The following is a 17,335-nucleotide window of genomic DNA, read 5'->3' as shown; positions in this document are numbered from 1 at the left end:
GAGGCAAGGACTCACGTTGAGATTCCCTTTAGCTCTAGAGCATGGCAAGATGAGTCCCACCCCGGATAATGAAGCACCCTGTGTAGCCAGAGAAAACTCATTTTCTTCCCAGACCAATGCCTACAATAGCCAGGGTCCTGTCAACAGCAGAGAATTCAAGGGGGCTTAAAGGCAGCATGAATGGAGCTTTCAAAATGGATAAGCAAGTCTACTACCAACATGCCCACATTTCCATAGTCACAAACAGCATACATCCCTGTGGTGTCACACAACTCAAAAGAGACACAGATTACACACTGGTTCCTTCCCTGAATCAAATTCTCGTGGCAGGGTGTTCTGCATCTAGTGAACTGCCTCAACCAAGAAACGACCTAGCTAGGCCTCTGGGCTCGTGCCTATTCAAAAGCTTGCAGTGCTATAGGAAAAACTGTGCTTTAGTTGCAATAGGAAGCAAGACGTCTTTCTCAACCAGGAACGTCCTAGGCAGGCCTCTGGGCCCGTGGCCTCACCAAGGAACGTCCTGGGCAGGCCTCTGGTCCCTTGCCTCTTCAAAAGCCTGCAGTGCTACAGGAAATACTGTTCTTTAGTTGCAATAGGAACGCAAGCCGTCTTTCTCCTGGAGGCAGGGTGACTTCAGGTAGGAGTTCCTGGAAGGAAGGGGAAGCCTAGTGTTTTTCTCTGTGCAGCTCAGACTAGGGAATGTGTGCGACTTCCACAGCAAGTTGGAACTTGCCAAAACGGTGCTCGTGAACCTGTGCGAGTGCTGTGAAACCAAGATATCCCAAGAAAGAGTGCAGTGTGTTGCCCATGATTCAGCAGACACAGAGGACCTCCGAGGGAACTATGGGCCTCGTTGTTGCTCAGCAAGCCAACAGGGGTGTTCAGGTACTCAGTGATCTTGGTACTAAAATGAGGCTGCCCCGAGGGTCCTAGGAGTGCTGAAAAGGTTACTTCCTTTAATATAAAGGAGAACAGCGACTAAGAGCTCATGGAAAGAGCTGCATGCCTCCCTTTCTGCATGGCTACTCAGGGCCTTACCTCGAGGCAAGGACTGACGTTGAGATTCCTTAATAGCTCTAGAGCATGGCAAGATGAGTCCCAGCCCTGGGTATGAAGCACACTGTGTAGCCAGAGAAAACTCATTTTCTTCCCAGACCAATGCCTACAATAACCAGGGGCCTCTCAACAGCAGAGAATTTCAGGGAGCTTCACGGCAGCAAGAATGGAGGTTTCCAAAGAGAAAAGCAAGGCTAGTACCATCACGATCCCATTTCCATGTGCACAGGCAGCATACAAAACTCTGGTTTCTAAGAAGACAAAAGAGACACAGCGTACCCACTAGTTCCTTCCCTGAATCAACTTCTCGAGGCACGGGGTTCTGCATCTAGTGAACGGCCTCAACCAAGGAACGCCCTAGTTAGGCCTCGGGGCCGGTGCCTCTTCAAAAGCCTGCAGTGCTAGAGGAAAAACTCTGCTTTAGTTGCAATAGGAAAGCAAGCCGATTTTCTCCTGGAGGCAGGGTGACTTCAGGTAGGAGGTCCTGGAAGGAAGGCGAAGCCTAGTGTTTTCCTCAATGCAGCTCAGACTAGGGAATGTGTGCGCGATTTCCACAGCAAGTTGGATCTTGCCAAAACGGTGCTCGTCAACCTGTGCGAGTGCTGTTAAATCAAGATAGCCTAAGAAAGACTGCAGGGTGTTGCCCATGACTCAGCAGACACAGAGGAACTCCGAGGGACATATGGGCCACGTTGTTGCTCAGCAGGCCTACAGGGGTGGGGAGGATCTCAGTGATCTTGGAACGAAAATGATGCTCACCCGAGGGGCCTAGGAGTGCTGAAAAGTGTACTTCCTTTAAAATAAAGCAGAACAGCGACTAAGAGCTCATGGAAAGAGCTGCATGCCTCCCTTTCTGTCTGGCTACTCAGGGCCTTACCTCGAGGCAGGGAGTCACGTTGAGATTCCCTTTAGCTCTAGAGCATGGCAAGATGAGTCCCACCCCGGATAATGAAGCACCCTGTGTAGCCAGAGAAAACTCATTTTCTTCCCAGACCAATGCCTACAATAGCCAGGGTCCTGTCAAAAGCAGAGAATTCAGGGAGCTTCAAGGCAGCATGAATGGAGCTTTCAAAATGGATAAGCAAGTCTACTACCGACATGCCCACATTTCCATAGGCACAAACAGCATACATCCCTGTGGTGTCACACAACTCAAAAGAGACACAGATTACACACTGGTTCCTTCCCTGAATCAAATTCTCGTGGCAGGGTGTTCTGCATCTAGTGAACTGCCTCAACCAAGGAACGCCCTAGCTAGGCCTCTGGGCTCGTGCCTATTCAAAAGCTTGCAGTGCTATAGGAAAAACTGTGCTTTAGTTGCAATAGGAAGCAAGGCGTCTTTCTCCTGGAGGCAGGGTGACTTCAGGAAGGAGTTCCTGGAAGGAAGGGGAAGCCTAGTGTTTTTCTCAGTGCAGCTCAGACTAGGGAATGTGTGCGACTTCCACAGCAAGTTGGAACTTGCCAAAACGGTGCTCGTGAACCTGTGCGAGTGCTGTGAAACCAAGATATCCCAAGAAAGAGTGCAGTGTGTTGCCCATGACTCAGCAGACACAGAGGACCTCCGAGGGACCTATGGGCCTCATTGTTGCTCAGCAAGCCAACAGGGGTGTGGAGGTACTCAGTGATCTTGGTACTAAAATGAGGCTGCCCCGAGGGTCCTAGGAGTGCTGAAAAGGCTACTTCCTTTAATATAAAGGAGAACAGCGACTAAGAGCTCATGGAAAGAGCAGCATGCCTCCCTTTCTGCATGGCTACTCAGGGCCTTACCTCGAGGCAAGGACTGACGTTGAGATTCCTTAATAGCTCTAGAGCATGGCAAGATGAGTCCCAGCCCTGGGTATGAAGCACACTGTGTAGCCAGAGAAAACTCATTTTCTTCCCAGACCAATGCCTAAAATACCCAGGGGCCTGTCAACAGCAGAGAATTTCAGGGAGCTTCACGGCAGCAAGAATGGAGGTTTCCAAAGAGAAAAGCAAGGCTACTACCATCACGACCCCATTTCTATGTGCACAGGCAGCATACAAAACTCTGGTTTCTAACAAGACAAATAGACACAGCGTACCCACTAGTTCCTTCCCTGAATCAACTTCTCGAGGCACGGGGTTCTGCATCTAGTGAACGGCCTCAACCAAGAAACGCCCTAGTTAGGCCTCGGGGCCGGTGCCTCTTCAAAAGCCTGCAGTGCTAGAGGAAAAACTCTGCTTTAGTTGCAATAGGAACGCAAGCCGATTTTCTCCTGGAGGCAGGGTGACTTCAGGTAGGAGGTCCTGGAAGGAAGGCGAAGCCTAGTGTTTTCCTCAATGCAGCTCAGACTAGGGAATGTGTGCGACTTCCACAGCAAGTTGGAACTTGCCAAAACGGTGCTCGTGAAACTGGGCGAGTGCTGTGAAACCAAGATATCCCAAGAAAGAGTGCAGTGTGTTGCCCATGACTCAGCAGACACAGAGGACCTCCGAGGGACCAATGGGCCTCGTTGTTGCTCAGCAAGCCAACAGGGGTGTGGAGGTACTCAGTGATCTTGGTACTAAAATGAGGCTGCCCCGAGGGTCCTAGGAGTGCTGAAAAGGCTACTTCCTTTAATATAAAGGAGAACAGCGACTAAGAGCTCATGGAAAGAGCTGCATGCCTCCCTTTCTGCATGGCTACTCAGGGCCTTACCTCGAGGCAAGGACTGACGTTGAGATTCCTTAATAGCTCTAGAGCATGGCAAGATGAGTCCCAGCCCTGGGTATGAAGCACACTGTGTAGCCAGAGAAAACTCATTTCCTTCCCAAACCAATGCCTACAATAGCCAGGGGCCTGTCCACAGCAGAGAATTTCAGGGAGCTTCACGGCAGCAAGAATGGAGGTTTCCAAAGAGAAAAGCAAGGCTAGTACCATCACGACCCCATTTCCATTTGCACAGGCAGCATACAAAACTCTGGTTTCTAACAAGACAAAAGAGACACAGCGTACCCACTAGTTCCTTCCCTGAATCAACTTCTCGAGGCACGGGGTTCTGCATCTAGTGAACGGCCTCAACCAAGGAACGCCCTAGTTAGGCCTCGGGGCCGGTGCCTCTTCAAAAGCCTGCAGTGCTAGAGGAAAAACTCTGCTTTAGTTGCAATAGGAACGCAAGCCGATTTTCTCCTGGAGGCAGGGTGACTTCAGGTAGGAGGTCCTGGAAGGAAGGCGAAGCCTAGTGTTTTCCTCAATGCAGCTCAGACTAGGGAATGTGTGCGCGATTTCCACAGCAAGTTGGATCTTGCCAAAACGGTGCTCGTCAACCTGTGCGAGTGCTGTTAAATCAAGATAGCCTAAGAAAGACTGCAGGGTGTTGCCCATGACTCAGCAGACACAGAGGAACTCCGAGGGACATATGGGCCACGTTGTTGCTCAGCAGGCCTACAGGGGTGGGGAGGATCTCAGTGATCTTGGAACGAAAATGATGCTCACCCGAGGGGCCTAGGAGTGCTGAAAAGTGTACTTCCTTTAAAATAAAGCAGAACAGCGACTAAGAGCTCATGGAAAGAGCTGCATGCCTCCCTTTCTGTCTGGCTACTCAGGGCCTTACCTCGAGGCAGGGAGTCACGTTGAGATTCCCTTTAGCTCTAGAACATGGCAAGATGAGTCCCACCCCGGATAATGAAGCACCCTGTGTAGCCAGAGAAAACTCATTTTCTTCCCAGACCAATGCCTACAATAGCCAGGGTCCTGTCAACAGCAGAGAATTCAGGGAGCTTCAAGGCAGCATGAATGGAGCTTTCAAAATGGATAAGCAAGTCTACTACCGACATGCCCACATTTCCATAGGCACAAACAGCATACATCCCTGTGGTGTCACACAACTCAAAAGAGACACAGATTACACACTGGTTCCTTCCCTGAATCAGATTCTCGTGGCAGGGTGTTCTGCATCTAGTGAACTGCCTCAAGCAAGGAAAGCCCTAGCTAGGCCTCTGGGCTCGTGCCTATTCAAAAGCTTGCAGTGCTATAGGAAAAACTGTGCTTTAGTTGCAATAGGAAGCAAGACGTCTTTCTCCTGGAGGCAGGGTGACTTCAGGTAGCAGTTCCTGGAAGGAAGGCGAAGCCTAGTGTTTTTCTCAATGCAGCTCAGACTAGGGAATGTGTGCGATTTCCACAGCAAGTTGGAACTTGCCAAAACGGTGCTCGTGAACCTGGGCGAGTGCTGTGAAGCCAAGATATCCCAAGAAAGAGTGCAGTGTGTTGCCCATGACTCAGCAGACACAGAGGACCTCCGAGGGACCAATGGGCCTCGTTGTTGCTCAGCAAGCCAACAGGGGTGTGGAGGTACTCAGTGATCTTGGTACTAAAATGAGGCTGCCCCGAGGGTCCTAGGAGTGCTGAAAAGGCTACTTCCTTTAATATAAAGGAGAACAGCGACTAAGAGCTCATGGAAAGAGCTGCATGCCTCCCTTTCTGCATGGCTACTCAGGGCCTTACCTCGAGGCAAGGACTGACGTTGAGATTCCTTAATAGCTCTAGAGCATGGCAAGATGAGTCCCAGCCCTGGGTATGAAGCACACTGTGTAGCCAGAGAAAACTCATTTCCTTCCCAGACCAAAGCCTACAATAGCAGGGGCCTGTCAACAGCAGAGAATTTCAGGGAGCTTCACGGCAGCAAGAATGGAGGTTTCCAAATGGGAAACAAGGCTATTACCATCATACCCCCATTTCCGTGGGCACAGGCAGCATACATCTCTGTGGTTTTTAACAAGTCAGAAGAGACACAGAGTACACACTGGTTGCTTCCCTGAATCAACTTCTCGAGGCAGGGTGTTCTACCTCTAGTGAACGGCCTCACCAGGGAAAGCCCTAGCTAGGCCTCTGGGCCCTTGCCTATTCAAAAGCCTGCAGTGCTACAGGAGAAACTGTGCTTCAGTTGCAATAGGAACGCAGCCGTCTTTCTCCTGGAGGCAGGGTGACTTCAGGTAGGAGGTCCTGGATGGAAGGAGAAGCCTAGTGTTTTTCTCTGTGCAGCTGACTAGGGAATGAGTGTGACTTCCACGGCATGTTGGAACTTGTTAGAACGGTGCTCGTCACAATCTGTGCGATTGCTGGCTAAATCCAGATGTCCCAATAAGAGTGCACTGTGTAGCCCTTCACTCGGCATACACACTGTGAGTCGGAAAGCTCCTGGCCTGGATATTGCTTAGAATGGCCAGGTGAGACAGAGGGTACTCGGTGTTCTTGCAGGGAATAAGTTTACCAGACGAGGCACCTAGGTGTCCTAAAATGCCTACTGGCGTTCAAAAGCTGCAGAGCAGCGACTACGGCCTCTTGGAAACTGCTACACGCCTCTGCTTGTACATAGCATTTCAGGGCCTTACCTCGAGGCAAGTTCTCACGTTGCTTGCCCTGTGAGCGACACAGCATGTTAGGATGCTGTATTTCTCCTTGAATAGAGTGACTTCAGGAACGAGGTCCTCGATCAATTCTAAGCAGAGTGTTTCCTCAGAGCAGCTCAGACGAGGGCAATGTCGAAGACTTCCAGGGCATGTTGGACTGCCTAGAAACGTGGTTCTGATGCTGTTCGAGGGTTCTGGAAATGTAGCTCTCCTGAAGTAACGTATAGTGTGTTGCCCGAGACTCGGCAGACACAGAGGGCCTCCGAGGGACGTATGGGACTCAATGCTGCTCAGCAGGCCCACAGGGTTGTGGAGGGAGTCAGTGATCTTGGAAGCAAAATGATGCTCACCCGAGAGACCTAGGAGTCCTGAAAAGGGTTCTTCCCGTAATATAAAGCAGAACCTCCACTAAGAGCTCATGGAAAGAGCTGCAGGCCTCCCTTTCTGCAGGGCTACTCAGGGCCTTACCTCGAGGCAAGGACTCACGTTGAGATTCCCTTTAGCCCTAGAGCATGGCTAGGTGAGCCCCACCCCGGCCAATGAAGCTCCATGTGTAGCCAGAGAAAACTCATTTTCTTCCCACACCCATGCCTACAGTGGTCAGGGGGCGGTCAACAGCAGAGAATTTCAGGGAGCTTCACGACAGCAAGCATGGAGCTTTCCAAATGGAAAGCAAGGCTAGTACCATCATGCCCCCATTTCCATGGGCAGAGGCAGCATACATCTCTGTGGTTTCTAACAAGTCAAAAGAGACACAGACTACACACTGGTTGCTTCCCTCAATCAACTTCTCGAAGCAGGGTGTTTTGCATCTAGTGAACGGTCTCACCAAGGAACGACCTAGCCAAGCCTCTGGGCCCATGCCGCTTCAAAAGCCTGCAGCGCTACAGGAAAAACTGTGCTTTAGTTGCAATAGGAACGCAAGCCGTCTTTCTCCTGGAGGCAGGGTGACTTCAGGTAGGAGGTCCTGGATGGAAGGAGATGCCTAGTGTTTTTCTCTGTGCAGCTCAGACTAGGGACTGTGTGCGACTTCCACGTCCTGTTGGAACTTGCTAGGACGTGGCTCTTGAACCTGTGCGAGTGCTGTGAATCAAGATATCACAAGGAAGAGTGCAGGGTGTTGCCAATGACTCAGCAGACACAGAGGACCTCCGAGGGACCAATGGGCCTCGTTGTTGCTCAGCAGGCCTACAGGGGTGTGCAGGTACTCAGAGATATTGGAATAACATGAGGCTCACCCGAGGGGCCTAGGAGTCCTGAAAAGGGTACGTCCTTTAAAGTAAAGCAGAACAGCGACTAAGAGCTCATGGAAAGAGCTGCATGCCTCCCTTTCTGTCCGGCTACTCAGGGCCTTACCTCGAGGCAAGGACTCACGTTGAGATTCCCTTTAGCTCTAGAGCATGGCAAGATGAGTCCCACCCCGGATAATGAAGCACCCTGTGTAGCCAGAGAAAACTCATTTTCTTCCCAGACCAATGCCTACAATAGCCAGGGTCCTGTCAACAGCAGAGAATTCAGGGAGCTTCAAGGCAGCATGAATGGAGCTTTCAAAATGGATAAGCAAGTCTACTACCAACATGCCCACATTTCCATAGGCACAAACAGCATACATCCCTGTGGTGTCACACAACTCAAAAGAGACACAGATTACACACTGGTTCCTTCCCTGAATCAAATTCTCGTGGCAGGGTGTTCTGCATCTAGTGAACTGCCTCAACCAAGGAACGCCCTAGCTAGGCCTCTGGGCTCGTGCCTATTCAAAAGCTTGCAGTGCTATAGGAAAAACTGTGCTTTAGTTGCAATAGGAAGCAAGACGTCTTTCTCCTGGAGTCAGGGTGACTTCAGGTAGGAGTTCCTGGAAGGAAGGGGAAGCCTAGTGTTTTTCTCAGTGCAGCTCAGACTAGGGAATGTGTGCGACTTCCACAGCAAGTTGGAACTTGCCAAAACGGTGCTCGTGAACCTGGGCGAGTGCTGTGAAACCAAGATATCCCAAGAAAGAGTGCAGTGTGTTGCCCATGACTCAGCAGACACAGCGGACCTCCGAGGGACCAATGGGCCTCGTTGTTGCTCAGCAAGCCAACAGGGGTGTGGAGGTACTCAGTGATCTTGGTACTAAAATGAGGCTGCCCCGAGGGTCCTAGGAGAGCTGAAAAGGCTACTTCCTTTAATATAAAGGAGAACAGCGACTAAGAGCTCATGGAAAGAGCTGCATGCCTCCCTTTCTGCATGGCTACTCAGGGCCTTACCTCGAGGCAAGGACTGACGTTGAGATTCCTTAATAGCTCTAGAGCATGGCAAGATGAGTCCCAGCCCTGGGTATGAAGCACACTGTGTAGCCAGAGAAAACTCATTTCCTTCCCATACCAAAGCCTACAATAGCAGGGGTCTGTCAACAGCAGAGAATTTCAGGGAGCTTCACGGCAGCAAGAATGGAGGTTTCCAAATGGGAAACAAGGCTATTACCATCATACCCCCACTTCCGTGGGCACAGGCAGCATACATCTCTGTGGTTTTTAACAAGTCAGAAGAGACACAGAGTACACACTGGTTGCTTCCCTGAATCAACTTCTCGAGGCAGGGTGTTCTACCTCTAGTGAACGGCCTCACCAGGGAAAGCCCTAGCTAGGCCTCTGGGCCCTTGCCTATTCAAAAGCCTGCAGTGCTACAGGAGAAACTGTGCTTCAGTTGCAATAGGAACGCAGCCGTCTTTCTCCTGGAGGCAGGGTGACTTCAGGTAGGAGGTCCTGGATGGAAGGAGAAGCCTAGTGTTTTTCTCTGTGCAGCTGACTATGGAATGAGTGTGACTTCCACGGCATGTTGGAACTTGCTAGAACGGTGCTCGTCACAATCTGTGCGATTGCTGGCTAAATCCAGATGTCCCAATAAGAGTGCACTGTGTAGCCCTTCACTCGGCATACACACTGTGAGTCGGAAAGCTCCTGGCCTGGATATTGCTTAGAATGGCCAGGTGAGACAGAGGGTACTCGGTGTTCTTGCAGGGAATAAGTTTACCACACGAGGCACCTAGATGTCCTAAAAAGCCTACTGGCGTTCAAAAGCTGCAGAGCAGCGACTACGGCCTCTTGGAAACTGCTACACGCCTCTGCTTGTACATAGCATTTCAGGGCCTTACCTCGAGGCAAGTTCTCACGTTGCTTGCCCTGTGAGCGACACAGCATGTTAGGATGCTGTATTTCTCCTTGAATAGAGTGACTTCAGGAACGAGGTCCTCGATCAATTCTAAGCAGAGTGTTTCCTCAGAGCAGCTCAGACGAGGGCAATGTCGAAGACTTCCAGGGCATGTTGGACTGCCTAGAAACGTGGTTCTGATGCTGTTCGAGGGTTCTGGAAATGGAGCTCTCCTGAAGTAACGTATAGTGTGTTGCCCGAGACTCGGCAGACACAGAGGGCCTCCGAGGGACGTATGGGACTCAATGTTGCTCAGCAGGCCCACAGGGTTGTGCAGGGAGTCAGTGAACTTGGAAGCAAAATGAAGCTCACCCAAGAGACCTAGGAGTCCTTAAAAGGGTCCTTCCCGTAATATAAAGCAGAACCTCCACTAAGAGCTCATGGAAAGAGCTGCAGGCCTCCCTTTCTGCAGGGCTACTCAGGGCCTTACCTCGAGGCAAGGACTCACGTTGAGATTCCCTTTAGCCCTAGAGCATGGCTAGGTGAGCCCCACCCCGGCCAATGAAGCTCCATGTGTAGCCAGAGAAAACTCATTTTCTTCCCACACCCATGCCTACAGTGGTCAGGGGGTGGTCAACAGCAGAGAATTTCAGGGAGCTTCACGACAGCAAGCATGGAGCTTTCCAAATGGAAAGCAAGGCTAGTACCATCATGCCCCCATTTCCATGGGCAGAGGCAGCATACATCTCTGTGGTTTCTAACAAGTCAAAAGAGACACAGACTACACACTGGTTGCTTCCCTCAATCAGCTTCTCGAAGCAGGGTGTTTTGCATCTAGTGAACGGTCTCACCAAGGAACGCCCTAGCCAAGCCTCTGGGCCCATGCCGCTTCAAAAGCCTGCAGCGCTACAGGAAAAACTGTGCTTTAGTTGCAATAGGAACGCAAGCCGTCTTTCTCCTGGAGGCAGGGTGACTTCAGGTAGGAGGTCCTGGATGGAAGGAGATGCCTAGTGTTTTTCTCTGTGCAGCTCAGACTAGGGACTGAGTGCGACTTCCACGTCCTGTTGGAACTTGCTAGGACGTGGCTCTTGAACCTGTGCGAGTGCTGTGAATCAAGATATCACAAGGAAGAGTGCAGGGTGTTGCCCATGACTCAGCAGACACAGAGGACCTCCGAGGGACCAATGGGCCTCGTTGTTGCTCAGCAGGCCTACAGGGGTGTGCAGGTACTCAGAGATCTTGGAATAACATGAGGCTCACCCGAGGGGCCTAGGAGTCCTGAAAAGGGTACGTCCTTTAAAGTAAAGCAGAACAGCGACTAAGAGCTCATGGAAAGAGCTGCATGCCTCCCTTTCTGTCCGGCTACTCAGGGCCTTACCTCGAGGCAAGGACTCACGTTGAGATTCCCTTTAGCTCTAGAGCATGGCAAGATGAGTCCCACCCCGGATAATGAAGCACCCTGTGTAGCCAGAGAAAACTCATTTTCTTCCCAGACCAATGCCTACAATAGCCAGGGTCCTGTCAACAGCAGAGAATTCAGGGAGCTTCAAGGCAGCATGAATGGAGCTTTCAAAATGGATAAGCAAGTCTACTACCAACATGCCCACATTTCCATAGGCACAAACAGCATACATCCCTGTGTTGTCACACAACTCAAAAGAGACACAGATTACACACTGGTTCCTTCCCGGAATCAAATTCTCGTGGCAGGGTGTTCTGCATCTAGTGAACTGCCTCAACCAAGGAACGCCCTAGCTAGGCCTCTGGGCTCGTGCCTATTCAAAAGCTTGCAGTGCTATAGGAAAAACTGTGCTTTAGTTGCAATAGGAAGCAAGACGTCTTTCTCCTGGAGGCAGGGTGACTTCAGGTAGGAGTTCCTGGAAGGAAGGGGAAGCCTAGTGTTCTTCTCAGTGCAGCTCAGACTAGGGAATGTGTGCGACTTCCACAGCAAGTTGGAACTTGCCAAAACGGTGCTCGTGAACCTGGGCGAGTGCTGTGAAACCAAGATATCCCAAGAAAGAGTGCAGTGTGTTGCCCATGACTCAGCAGACACAGAGGACCTCCGAGGGACCAATGGGCCTCGTTGTTGCTCAGCAAGCCAACAGGGGTGTGGAGGTACTCAGTGATCTTGGTACTAAAATGAGGCTGCCCCGAGGGTCCTAGGAGTGCTGAAAAGGCTACTTCCTTTAATATAAAGGAGAACAGCGACTAAGAGCTCATGGAAAGAGCTGCATGCCTCCCTTTCTGCATGGCTACTCAGGGCCTTACCTCGAGGCAAGGACTGACGTTGAGATTCCTTAATAGCTCTAGAGCATGGCAAGATGAGTCCCAGCCCTGGGTATGAAGCACACTGTGTAGCCAGAGAAAACTCATTTCCTTCCCAGACCAAAGCCTACAATAGCAGGGGTCTGTCAACAGCAGAGAATTTCAGGGAGCTTCACGGCAGCAAGAATGGAGGTTTCCAAATGGGAAACAAGGCTATTACCATCATACCCCCATTTCCGTGGGCACAGGCAGCATACATCTCTGTGGTTTTTAACAAGTCAGAAGAGACACAGAGTACACACTGGTTGCTTCCCTGAATCAACTTCTCGAGGCAGGTTGTTCTACCTCTAGTGAACGGCCTCACCAGGGAAAGCCCTAGCTAGGCCTCTGGGCCCTTGCCTATTCAAAAGCCTGCAGTGCTACAGGAGAAACTGTGCTTCAGTTGCAATAGGAACGCAGCCGTCTTTCTCCTGAAGGCAGGGTGACTTCAGGTAGGAGGTCCTGGATGGAAGGAGAAGCCTAGTGTTTTTCTCTGTGCAGCTGACTAGGGAATGAGTGTGACTTCCACGTCCTGTTGGAACTTGCTAGAACGTGGCTCTTGAACCTGTGCGAGTGCTGTGAATCAAGATATCACAAGGAAGAGTGCAGGGTGTTGCCCATGACTCAGCAGACACAGAGGACCTCCGAGGGACCAATGGGCCTCGTTGTTGCTCAGCAGGCCTACAGGGGTGTGCAGGTACTCAGAGATCTTGGAATAACATGAGGCTCACCCGAGGGGCCTAGGAGTCCTGAAAAGGGTACGTCCTTTAAAGTAAAGCAGAACAGCGACTAAGAGCTCATGGAAAGAGCTGCATGCCTCCCTTTCTGTCCGGCTACTCAGGGCCTTACCTCGAGGCAAGGACTCACGTTGAGATTCCCTTTAGCTCTAGAGCATGGCATGATGAGTCCCACCCCGGATAATGAAGCACCCTGTGTAGCCAGAGAAAACTCATTTTCTTCCCAGACCAATGCCTACAATAGCCAGGGTCCTGTCAACAGCAGAGAATTCAGGGAGCTTCAAGGCAGCATGAATGGAGCTTTCAAAATGGATAAGCAAGTCTACTACCAACATGCCCACATTTCCATAGGCACAAACAGCATACATCCCTGTGGTGTCACACAACTCAAAAGAGACACAGATTACACACTGCTTCCTTCCCTGAATCAAATTCTCGTGGCAGGGTGTTCTGCATCTAGTGAACTGCCTCAACCAAGGAACGCCCTAGCTAGGCCTCTGGGCTCGTGCCTATTCAAAAGCTTGCAGTGCTATAGGAAAAACTGTGCTTTAGTTGCAATAGGAAGCAAGACGTCTTTCTCCTGGAGGCAGGGTGACTTCAGGTAGCAGTTCCTGGAAGGAAGGGGAAGCCTAGTGTTCTTCTCAGTGCAGCTCAGACTAGGGAATGTGTGCGACTTCCACAGCAAGTTGGAACTTGCCAAAACGGTGCTCGTGAACCTGGGCGAGTGCTGTGAAACCAAGATATCCCAAGAAAGAGTGCAGTGTGTTGCCCATGACTCAGCAGACACAGAGGACCTCCGAGGGACCAATGGGCCTCGTTGTTGCTCTGCAAGCCAACAGGGGTGTGGAGGTACTCAGTGATCTTGGTACTAAAATGAGGCTGCCCCGAGGGTCCTAGGAGTGCTGAAAAGGCTACTTCCTTTAATATAAAGGAGAACAGCGACTAAGAGCTCATGGAAAGAGCTGCATGCCTCCCTTTCTGCATGGCTACTCAGGGCCTTACCTCGAGGCAAGGACTGACGTTGAGATTCCTTAATAGCTCTAGAGCATGGCAAGATGAGTCCCAGCCCTGGGTATGAAGCACACTGTGTAGCCAGAGAAAACTCATTTCCTTCCCAGACCAATGCCTACAATAGCCAGGGGTCTGTCCACAGCAGAGAATTTCAGGGAGCTTCACGGCAGCAAGAATGGAGGTTTCCAAAGAGAAAAGCAAGGCTAGTACCATCACGACCCCATTTCCATGTGCACAGGCAGCATACAAAACTCTGGTTTCTAACAAGACAAAAGAGACACAGCGTACCCACTAGTTCCTTCCCTGAATCAACTTCTCGAGGCACGGGGTTCTGCATCTAGTGAACGGCCTCAACCAAGGAACGCCCTAGTTAGGCCTCGGGGCCGGTGCCTCTTCAAAAGCCTGCAGTGCTAGAGGAAAAACTCTGCTTTAGTTGCAATAGGAACGCAAGCCGATTTTCTCCTGGAGGCAGGGTGACTTCAGGTAGGAGGTCCTGGAAGGAAGGCGAAGCCTAGTGTTTTCCTCAATGCAGCTCAGACTAGGGAATGTGTGCGCGATTTCCACAGCAAGTTGGATCTTGCCAAAACGGTGCTCGTCAACCTGTGCGAGTGCTGTTAAATCAAGATAGCCTAAGAAAGACTGCAGGGTGTTGCCCATGACTCAGCAGACACAGAGGAACTCCGAGGGACATATGGGCCACGTTGTTGCTCAGCAGGCCTACAGGGGTGGGGAGGATCTCAGTGATCTTGGAACGAAAATGATGCTCACCCGAGGGGCCTAGGAGTGCTGAAAAGTGTACTTCCTTTAAAATAAAGCAGAACAGCGACTAAGAGCTCATGGAAAGAGCTGCATGCCTCCCTTTCTGTCTGGCTACTCAGGGCCTTACCTCGAGGCAGGGAGTCACGTTGAGATTCCCTTTAGCTCTAGAACATGGCAAGATGAGTCCCACCCCGGATAATGAAGCACCCTGTGTAGCCAGAGAAAACTCATTTTCTTCCCAGACCAATGCCTACAATAGCCAGGGTCCTGTCAACAGCAGAGAATTCAGGGAGCTTCAAGGCAGCATGAATGGAGCTTTCAAAATGGATAAGCAAGTCTACTACCGACATGCCCACATTTCCATAGGCACAAACAGCATACATCCCTGTGGTGTCACACAACTCAAAAGAGACACAGATTACACACTGGTTCCTTCCCTGAATCAGATTCTCGTGGCAGGGTGTTCTGCATCTAGTGAACTGCCTCAAGCAAGGAAAGCCCTAGCTAGGCATCTGGGCTCGTGCCTATTCAAAAGCTTGCAGTGCTATAGGAAAAACTGTGCTTTAGTTGCAATAGGAAGCAAGACGTCTTTCTCCTGGAGGCAGGGTGACTTCAGGTAGCAGTTCCTGGAAGGAAGGCGAAGCCTAGTGTTTTTCTCAATGCAGCTCAGACTAGGGAATGTGTGCGATTTCCACAGCAAGTTGGAACTTGCCAAAACGGTGCTCGTGAACCTGGGCGAGTGCTGTGAAGCCAAGATATCCCAAGAAAGAGTGCAGTGTGTTGCCCATGACTCAGCAGACACAGAGGACCTCCGAGGGACCAATGGGCCTCGTTGTTGCTCAGCAAGCCAACAGGGGTGTGGAGGTACTCAGTGATCTTGGTACTAAAATGAGGCTGCCCCGAGGGTCCTAGGAGTGCTGAAAAGGCTACTTCCTTTAATATAAAGGAGAACAGCGACTAAGAGCTCATGGAAAGAGCTGCATGCCTCCCTTTCTGCATGGCTACTCAGGGCCTTACCTCGAGGCAAGGACTGACGTTGAGATTCCTTAATAGCTCTAGAGCATGGCAAGATGAGTCCCAGCCCTGGGTATGAAGCACACTGTGTAGCCAGAGAAAACTCATTTCCTTCCCAGACCAAAGCCTACAATAGCAGGGGCCTGTCAACAGCAGAGAATTTCAGGGAGCTTCACGGCAGCAAGAATGGAGGTTTCCAAATGGGAAACAAGGCTATTACCATCATACCCCCATTTCCGTGGGCACAGGCAGCATACATCTCTGTGGTTTTTAACAAGTCAGAAGAGACACAGAGTACACACTGGTTGCTTCCCTGAATCAACTTCTCGAGGCAGGGTGTTCTACCTCTAGTGAACGGCCTCACCAGGGAAAGCCCTAGCTAGGCCTCTGGGCCCTTGCCTATTCAAAAGCCTGCAGTGCTACAGGAGAAACTGTGCTTCAGTTGCAATAGGAACGCAGCCGTCTTTCTCCTGGAGGCAGGGTGACTTCAGGTAGGAGGTCCTGGATGGAAGGAGAAGCCTAGTGTTTTTCTCTGTGCAGCTGACTAGGGAATGAGTGTGACTTCCACGGCATGTTGGAACTTGCTAGAACGGTGCTCGTCACAATCTGTGCGATTGCTGGCTAAATCCAGATGTCCCAATAAGAGTGCACTGTGTAGCCCTTCACTCGGCATACACACTGTGAGTCGGAAAGCTCCTGGCCTGGATATTGCTTAGAATGGCCAGGTGAGACAGAGGGTACTCGGTGTTCTTGCAGGGAATAAGTTTACCAGACGAGGCACCTAGGTGTCCTAAAATGCCTACTGGCGTTCAAAAGCTGCAGAGCAGCGACTACGGCCTCTTGGAAACTGCTACACGCCTCTGCTTGTACATAGCATTTCAGGGCCTTACCTCGAGGCAAGTTCTCACGTTGCTTGCCCTGTGAGCGACACAGCATGTTAGGATGCTGTATTTCTCCTTGAATAGAGTGACTTCAGGAACGAGGTCCTCGATCAATTCTAAGCAGAGTGTTTCCTCAGAGCAGCTCAGACGAGGGCAATGTCGAAGACTTCCAGGGCATGTTGGACTGCCTAGAAACGTGGTTCTGATGCTGTTCGAGGGTTCTGGAAATGTAGCTCTCCTGAAGTAACGTATAGTGTGTTGCCCGAGACTCGGCAGACACAGAGGGCCTCCGAGGGACGTATGGGACTCAATGCTGCTCAGCAGGCCCACAGGGTTGTGGAGGGAGTCAGTGATCTTGGAAGCAAAATGATGCTCACCCGAGAGACCTAGGAGTCCTGAAAAGGGTTCTTCCCGTAATATAAAGCAGAACCTCCACTAAGAGCTCATGGAAAGAGCTGCAGGCCTCCCTTTCTGCAGGGCTACTCAGGGCCTTACCTCGAGGCAAGGACTCACGTTGAGATTCCCTTTAGCCCTAGAGCATGGCTAGGTGAGCCCCACCCCGGCCAATGAAGCTCCATGTGTAGCCAGAGAAAACTCATTTTCTTCCCACACCCATGCCTACAGTGGTCAGGGGGCGGTCAACAGCAGAGAATTTCAGGGAGCTTCACGACAGCAAGCATGGAGCTTTCCAAATGGAAAGCAAGGCTAGTACCATCATGCCCCCATTTCCATGGGCAGAGGCAGCATACATCTCTGTGGTTTCTAACAAGTCAAAAGAGACACAGACTACACACTGGTTGCTTCCCTCAATCAGCTTCTCGAAGCAGGGTGTTTTGCATCTAGTGAACGGTCTCACCAAGGAACGACCTAGCCAAGCCTCTGGGCCCATGCCGCTTCAAAAGCCTGCAGCGCTACAGGAAAAACTGTGCTTTAGTTGCAATAGGAACGCAAGCCGTCTTTCTCCTGGAGGCAGGGTGACTTCAGGTAGGAGGTCCTGGATGGAAGGAGATGCCTAGTGTTTTTCTCTGTGCAGCTCAGACTAGGGACTGTGTGCGACTTCCACGTCCTGTTGGAACTTGCTAGGACGTGGCTCTT

Source organism: Eschrichtius robustus, unplaced genomic scaffold (genome assembly GCF_028021215.1).
Source record: "Eschrichtius robustus isolate mEscRob2 unplaced genomic scaffold, mEscRob2.pri scaffold_26, whole genome shotgun sequence".
Classification (NCBI taxonomy): domain Eukaryota; kingdom Metazoa; phylum Chordata; class Mammalia; order Artiodactyla; family Eschrichtiidae; genus Eschrichtius; species Eschrichtius robustus.
This window is presented reverse-complemented; position numbering follows the sequence as displayed.